At 41.8% G+C, this 6,957-nt stretch overlaps 1 pseudogene; it reads left to right on the top strand.

Moving 5' to 3' along the window:
- Nucleotides 1–2,174: 2,174 nt before the first annotated feature.
- Nucleotides 2,175–6,680, top strand: LOC136454517 (leucine-rich repeat protein 1-like; annotated as a pseudogene).
- Nucleotides 6,681–6,957: the final 277 nt, after the last annotated feature.

The following is a 6,957-nucleotide window of genomic DNA, read 5'->3' as shown; positions in this document are numbered from 1 at the left end:
TCAACCCTAAACAGAGTTGCAGCTCTACCTTCATGCGATGGATAACCCACTTATCAGCTTTAGCGAGCCATGAATGACCATGGGTAGGGGTGTGTCGGGGTCAAGGTACCCTGGGTGTCTCAAGATACTGATTAGTCAGCCACTCAGGCGACCCAGCTAGCTAAGGCTTAGCAGCTGTGGCCCACCTAAGCCATGTGGGCCTCGGGCCAAGCAACAAGTCAAGTGATCCACCATGACCTCTCCCCTCTCCTTCTACCGCACGCTATGCAGCAACGCTCAACCTCACCCTCGTCTCAACCCCTAGAAAAGGACGGAGAGAGGTCAGATGCTGCCGAGTACACCTGCCTTATCAGAGATAGGCATGCTCCGCTCACTCTACCAGGACAAAGAGGATGGCCATCTCTCGATGCATGGGATCTTGGGGAAGAGCGCCATTCCTACATGCCCCTGCGTAGACAAGACAACACCACGAACAGGGACGACTGACATGACACTGCATCGTCCAAAGCCAGCCTAACAAGACGTGCATATGGCCCCACCTGCTATGGGATGGGTCACATGACCCCGGCTTTGACTCCACAAGGTTGATCATACCGTCGAGGGCCTCAACCTGGCAACCTAGGGTCAGGGCCCACGGTGCCATGACCTAAAACAGCGACCAGTGACCTAAAGAGTAGCTACCTGCTCCCCCGCTGTCGCCATGACGCCACCGGGGGAACATGAGATGATGATGAAGGCCACGGTAGGACCACGCTGCGCAGGATAGTTGGTGAACCACCGCCATGCCCATAGTGCCGTCACGACCAACACTATAGCATTACGCCATGCCACGCCGCGGCGTGGGAAGCAAGCCAGTGACAACCACAACGATGACCATGCCTAGACGTACGATGATGCCAAGACAAGACAGATGGATTGCCGACCAAGTTTACTCGCCTCTCCCTCCCTTGGGATCTCGACCACTCAGGTCGGGAGAACCCATCTCTCTATTATAACCTAGTCCCCTGGACTCTATATAAGGGTGGCCAGGGCTCCCTTCTAGGGGTAGGGGGACGATGAAACTCCATTTAGGCTTTATTCAACCTCACTCCTTCTACCTCGAACCCCTTAGCTTACACACCCCCATTGAAAGACTTCAGAGCACTTGAATCGAGGAACACAAACTCGAACCATCTCTAAGACTGGATGTAGGGATCAGTCCTAAATCGGTATAATTTCTTATGGCTTTGAGTGTTACCATCGTCTTTCTAGAGTAGCGTGACACACGTATGAATTCACTCGTTGGTTTACAAAACACCGACAGGGTGAAAACGGATGAAAATAATATTATAGTATAGAAAGAAAAATGCTCAATTTGGTATTTTCCATATTTATGAAATTAAAGGTAGTTTTTATATTTCGCCAAAGTTAGAAATGGTATCATAATACAATAAACAATTCAAGCTGAGTGATGGATGAGATGAGCGTGCTGGGGTGTAGCTTCCAATGACAGTGATTTAGATTATACAATGACACGCCATTACAATGCTTGGACCGTATATGCACCAGTGAGACAAGTTCTCGCATCAAATTAAATAGATTATAAGATGTTGGACCAACATGCACCCACCTAGATAGTTGTTGTATTAAATTAAACAAATTGTAAGATGTTGGACTAACATGCACCTACTTAGATAGTTGTTTTATGGTGAGTACAATTTACTCTTTATACCTTTAAATAGATTTATTATAAAAATATATTTTATGATTAATCTAGTGATACTTATTATTTATTATATCATAAATATTTGTAGTTGTTTAGTTGATTAAATTTGAGATTATTTAACTCCACAGGAAGGAAGACTTATTTCCTTCGGCCTTGCTTGATGCATGTGTATCTATTTTAATCCACTTGTATTAGAGTAGATTAAAATGGTACTTAGTTTAATTCCACTCCCATCGTTCTGTCCACTCTAACGCATATAGATAGCCAACATCGGATCCAGCCATCCAAAGCAGCAAGAAGCGGCCACAGCACCTCAAGAATATTTACCCGTTCCACTTCCGAGCTCCTTGTCCCTCCTCACTAATCACCAGTCACAGCCGCAGTGCTACACCCCCACCGCGCCACTTTCCCCACGCCCCTTCCCCTTCGCCACCGCCTCCCGGGAGTCGAAACCCTAGCTAGCCAGCTCATGGCCGGGGCGGCGGCTGTGGTGTTGATGGTCGCGGAGGCGGTGTTGTTGCCTGTCTACGTGGCGTTGGCGTCCAACTCGGAGGGTGATACGCTCTACGCCCCATGCTCGTCAACCCCTGCACCTGGTTCCACGTCACCTGCAACCGTGACAACCGCGTCACCCGCGTGTGAGCTCCTTGGCGCCCCCTCCTTGGTTCCTTGACATCACACGCTTGGGTGCTCCTGTTAGTCTTGATTCCGTTGTTGAATGTGCTTGCAAATAGTAATGCTACTGAGTTCATAGGCTCATCCCATGTTTGCATGATGCACGCTCATGTTTCTGCAAGTTCTGTGATAGAACTAAGCATTAACCAACAACAACAACAACAACAATAAAGCCTTTAAGTCCCAAATAAGTTAGGGTAGGCTAGAGTTGAAACCCAGTAGAAGCAATCAAGGTTCAGGCACGTAAATAGCTATCTTCCAAGCACTTCTATCTAAGGCTAAGTCTTTGGGTATATTCCATCCTTTCAAGTCTCATTTTATTGCCTCTACCCAAGTCAACTTCGGTCTTCCTCTGCCTCTCTTCACATTACTATCCTGGCTTAGGATTCCACTACGCACCGGTGCCTCTGGAGGTCTCCGTTGGACATGTCCAAACCATCTCAACCGGTGTTGGACAAGCTTTTCTTCAATTGGTGCTACCCCTAATCTATCACGTATATCATCGTTCCGAACTCGATCCCTTCTTGTATGACCACACATCCAATGCAACATACGCATTTCTGTGACACTTATCTGTTAAACATGTCGTCTTTTCGTAGGCCAACATTCTGCACCATACAACATAGCAGTTCTAATCGCCATCCTATAAAACTTGCCTTTTAGCTTCTGTGGTTAATTAAAAGGCAAGTTTTAACCAACCTAATAAATTTTGGCTGAGTGACTGACCACTTGTTTGTCAATAATACTCACATTCTAGTCATGCAATCATACAAGAGCCGTGTCACCGATTCCTAAGGGTCCAGGACCTCCTTGTCTTGTTTCATTTCCGCCTTTTGAAAAAAGAACATTCACTTCAATGGCTAGATGCTAGTCAAATGGTAATTTTACCCTCACTATAATTGTCAAAAGTATACTCAGCTAGATAGATTTTTCTTGTATGTTGGTTCAAGATCTACTGTAATCACACGCTCATGGCATGCTTATAGAATGATGCTGATGCAACTGTAGCTTTGGGTTTACCTGTTGCTTGATGCTACCACTTTCATTGTGCACATAAATTGCCTACTGTTACATTATCGGGTCCAAAGCCTGCTATCATATAATTTTGGGTTGCTGAAAGCAATTGCTTCATGGAAATGGTTTCATTTAATGCAGCTTTCATATGTCATCATTTATCTGTAGCAAACTAGGAACTAGCACCTTCTTTTTTGGTTTGTGTTTTAATGACTACTGAGATCAATGTATTAGTTAGTTTTCTCTTTAAGAAATGACCAGACACTGTGACACATCATTGTGCTGTCTATACAAGTTTATATCATATATAGTACATCACAATGTATGTTATATGCCTGGGTCGCTAAATTTGTCATACAAAAATTTGAACACTGTGTAGTAGAAATGTATAATTAAGCACCAGCTACTTGTATGATGTCAAGCTAACAGTATGGTACAAGGGTGTATGGAATTGTTGTGCTGCTGCTGACATACTCTGTCTTAACTTACCAACAAATTGCCTCGATGCTCCTAATTGACATCTTATGGTTTTTCCCACTCAAATAATGCTGGGTCAACCAGCCACATGTATTTATCTGTATGAAGTGAGTATGACATGACCACGGGTTATATTCTATTTCTTTCATTAAGTACTTTTCTTTCTGACACTTGTGTATCTTGTAGGGATTTGGGTAACTCAAATTTGCCGGGCAGTCTTGTTCCTGAACTAGGTCACCTTGAGCACCTGCAATATCTGTGAGTATGACAAAATATTACTTTTTTATTTTTACAGTCAAGGTGTGCATAAAGTTGATTTGCAAAATAAAATAAAATACAATAAAAAAATGCTATGACAACAGATAAACAAGAAAATGTCATGGTCAATTTGCATTTGATGGTGAGTGACGAATATAGTTTCAAATAGTTTCAATTCCTTGACATGTCAGAAGTGTAACTAGCTTAATCCTTCTTCCATGGTTTCATTTGTATTTCCCATTTTCCCTCATGCAATTTTGCTCATAGATTTTTTAGTCATGTAAGGAGAATTAACATATGCATATATGATTCATGTGTAAGCTGTGAAGGGATCCTACTGAGATTTGTGCTAGAGATCGGTTATTAGTGAAGTTCATTTAAATAGATTTTGTGGTAGGCTCTGAAAATTTAGAAAAAGAGCACTTCTCATGGTCTCACATCAAACTAGAATATCATGCTTGGATGTCGAAACCTTCCTAAATTCACTGTAGCTAGTGGATTTGGAATTGGAACTTGTTATACTGTTGTTGCTATGCTAACACATTGCGTCGACCAACAAAAGAAAAAAAGGACGTATCCAGTGCAGAGAGCTCCCGCTCTGTGCGGGGTCTAGGGAAGGGTGTTAGTGGCAAGCCTTACCCTCGCCTGTGCAATGCGAGGAGACCGCGACTCGAACCCGGGACCTTCCGGTCACAGGCGGTAAGACTCTACCGCTTGCACTAGGCCCGACTGATTGAATATTTGAGAACTGTCCATCTCTAATTTTTAGTTCAATTCATTGTGTAAAAATTGCGCAATAAGTTTAATTAAGGGAAAATTATACTAACTGATACTTTATTGTTCCTTATCTGTGGTAGGTGTAGGGTTACATAGGATATTGTATTACAAGATCTGTCTTATTACATCATATTCCACTATGATAATTCCTTTACGAAGGGCAGTAGAAAAGCACTGTAGCTCTTAATTTTGAACTTTAATGAGAAATTCTGCTGATATTTGATATTAGAGAAAGTAAACCAATTTAAGAAGCTGGCAAAATGTCATGTACTTTGTAACATGCATGCAGTACTACCAGTAGTAGCACAAAAAACATCCTCTCATTTGTCCTTCATGTCTGCAGTTTAGCTGGCTGGTATATGTGGGCATTGTTCAGCCTCATTTGTGGAATCTGGAAACCAGAGGTGTAAAACAGACACTTCAGTAGTTTTTGCGTGAATTGTTTGTTTACAGCTATTGTCATCTGATATTTCATTACTCAGCCTTTAGGTGGTGCATTATGATACAGAAACAGTTTCATCGTGTTTTATTGTATATATGCTAATCTTTTAGTTAATCCTCTCACACTGCACTGATCATCCATTAAATTCTGAATAGTGTTTCAAAATCCACTGTGGTTGAAATTTGCATTGGTATAAGTGCTCTGACATTATTCTTAAATCTTAATTGTTGCAGTGAACTCTACAAAAATAATATTCAGGGCACTATCCCAGCTGAGCTTGGGAATCTGAAGAGCCTTATCAGCTTGGACTTGTATAACAACAACATCACAGGGACCATACCAAAAGAACTTGGCAAGCTAAAATCCTTAGTATTCCTGTGAGAACTGATACTTTAGTTCGAACTCAACCTTAGTATTCTATCTTTACAGTCTGTGGCACTCGGTATCATTTTAATCATGTCTTATGTCATCTTTTCATGTTCTTGCATTGTAGGCGACTTAATGACAACCGCTTGACTGGTCCAGTTCCACGGGAACTGACAACAATCTCTAACCTCAAAGTGATGTAAGTCTTTCAGCTTCCTGTTATGTATTTGCTGAATTGCATGTCTTTCTTTACATGTTAATAACCTCATCCTGTGTGCGCATGCTTCCAGAGATGTCTCAAACAACAATCTTTGCGGCACAATCCAAACTAGTGGGCCTTTTGAGCGCATACCATTGAGCAAGTATGATATACAAACTCCTTGTAAATTCACTTTTAAATACTGATTTTCTTGCTTCCTGCCTTTCTGCATATTCTTCATCTTTTAGAGAACGAGGACTATTAGCATGTAGCCATGCTATTCCGACAACCTTAAACTAATACCACTTGAATTTACAAAGTCGTTTTATGAGGAACCTCAATTAAGTTTATGTCTGATATGAGGTTTACAGATGTCTTTTATGTTGCTGAATGTTAGAAAAATATACTCAGCATCTACCGTGATCTTTCATGGATTATACCATCTGTGCTGCAGTATCAGACTTCGATATATAATGATTCTCCAATTGATGTATTTATATGCCGAATGAAGTTTAAGTGACACATAATATGGTTTACGAAGTGTTTATTTCTTTTGATTTCTTGAGGACACGTATGGACTAGTTGCACTTGCTCACTTGGCTGCTGTCACTTAGAAATAGCTGTAATGTGATTTTGTGAAACTTTATGAATCACTCAAATAATCAACTTATCTATAAGCAAAACAAGATAAGCAACACAAATGTGTCCTATACGTTGTCTTACCTCACTGCAGTTTCGACAATAATCCAAGGACTTGCAATGTATGACACGAACTGTTGAAGGTGCCAAGCAGCTCATCGCACACGCGACATGGACATCAGCGGATCAAAACTTTATTGGAGCACCTGGTAGAAAACTAGAAAAGCATGCCAGATTGCCAGGTAGCTTGGTATTGGTAGCTTGTAGCGTGCCTGCAAGTAAAAAAGCTGGGTGGTGGCAACTCACGCCTTGTAAATAGTCTTATCGAAGTCTTGTAGTTCAGTTGAGACCTCTTGGACTGATGGTCCAGTGAACCGACTATGCAATGTACCATATGATTTATCT

The sequence above is a fragment of the Miscanthus floridulus genome, chromosome 5, assembly GCF_019320115.1.
Source record: "Miscanthus floridulus cultivar M001 chromosome 5, ASM1932011v1, whole genome shotgun sequence".
Classification (NCBI taxonomy): domain Eukaryota; kingdom Viridiplantae; phylum Streptophyta; class Magnoliopsida; order Poales; family Poaceae; genus Miscanthus; species Miscanthus floridulus.
Note: the sequence above shows the minus strand (reverse complement) of the source record. Positions and strands in the feature narration are given on the sequence as shown.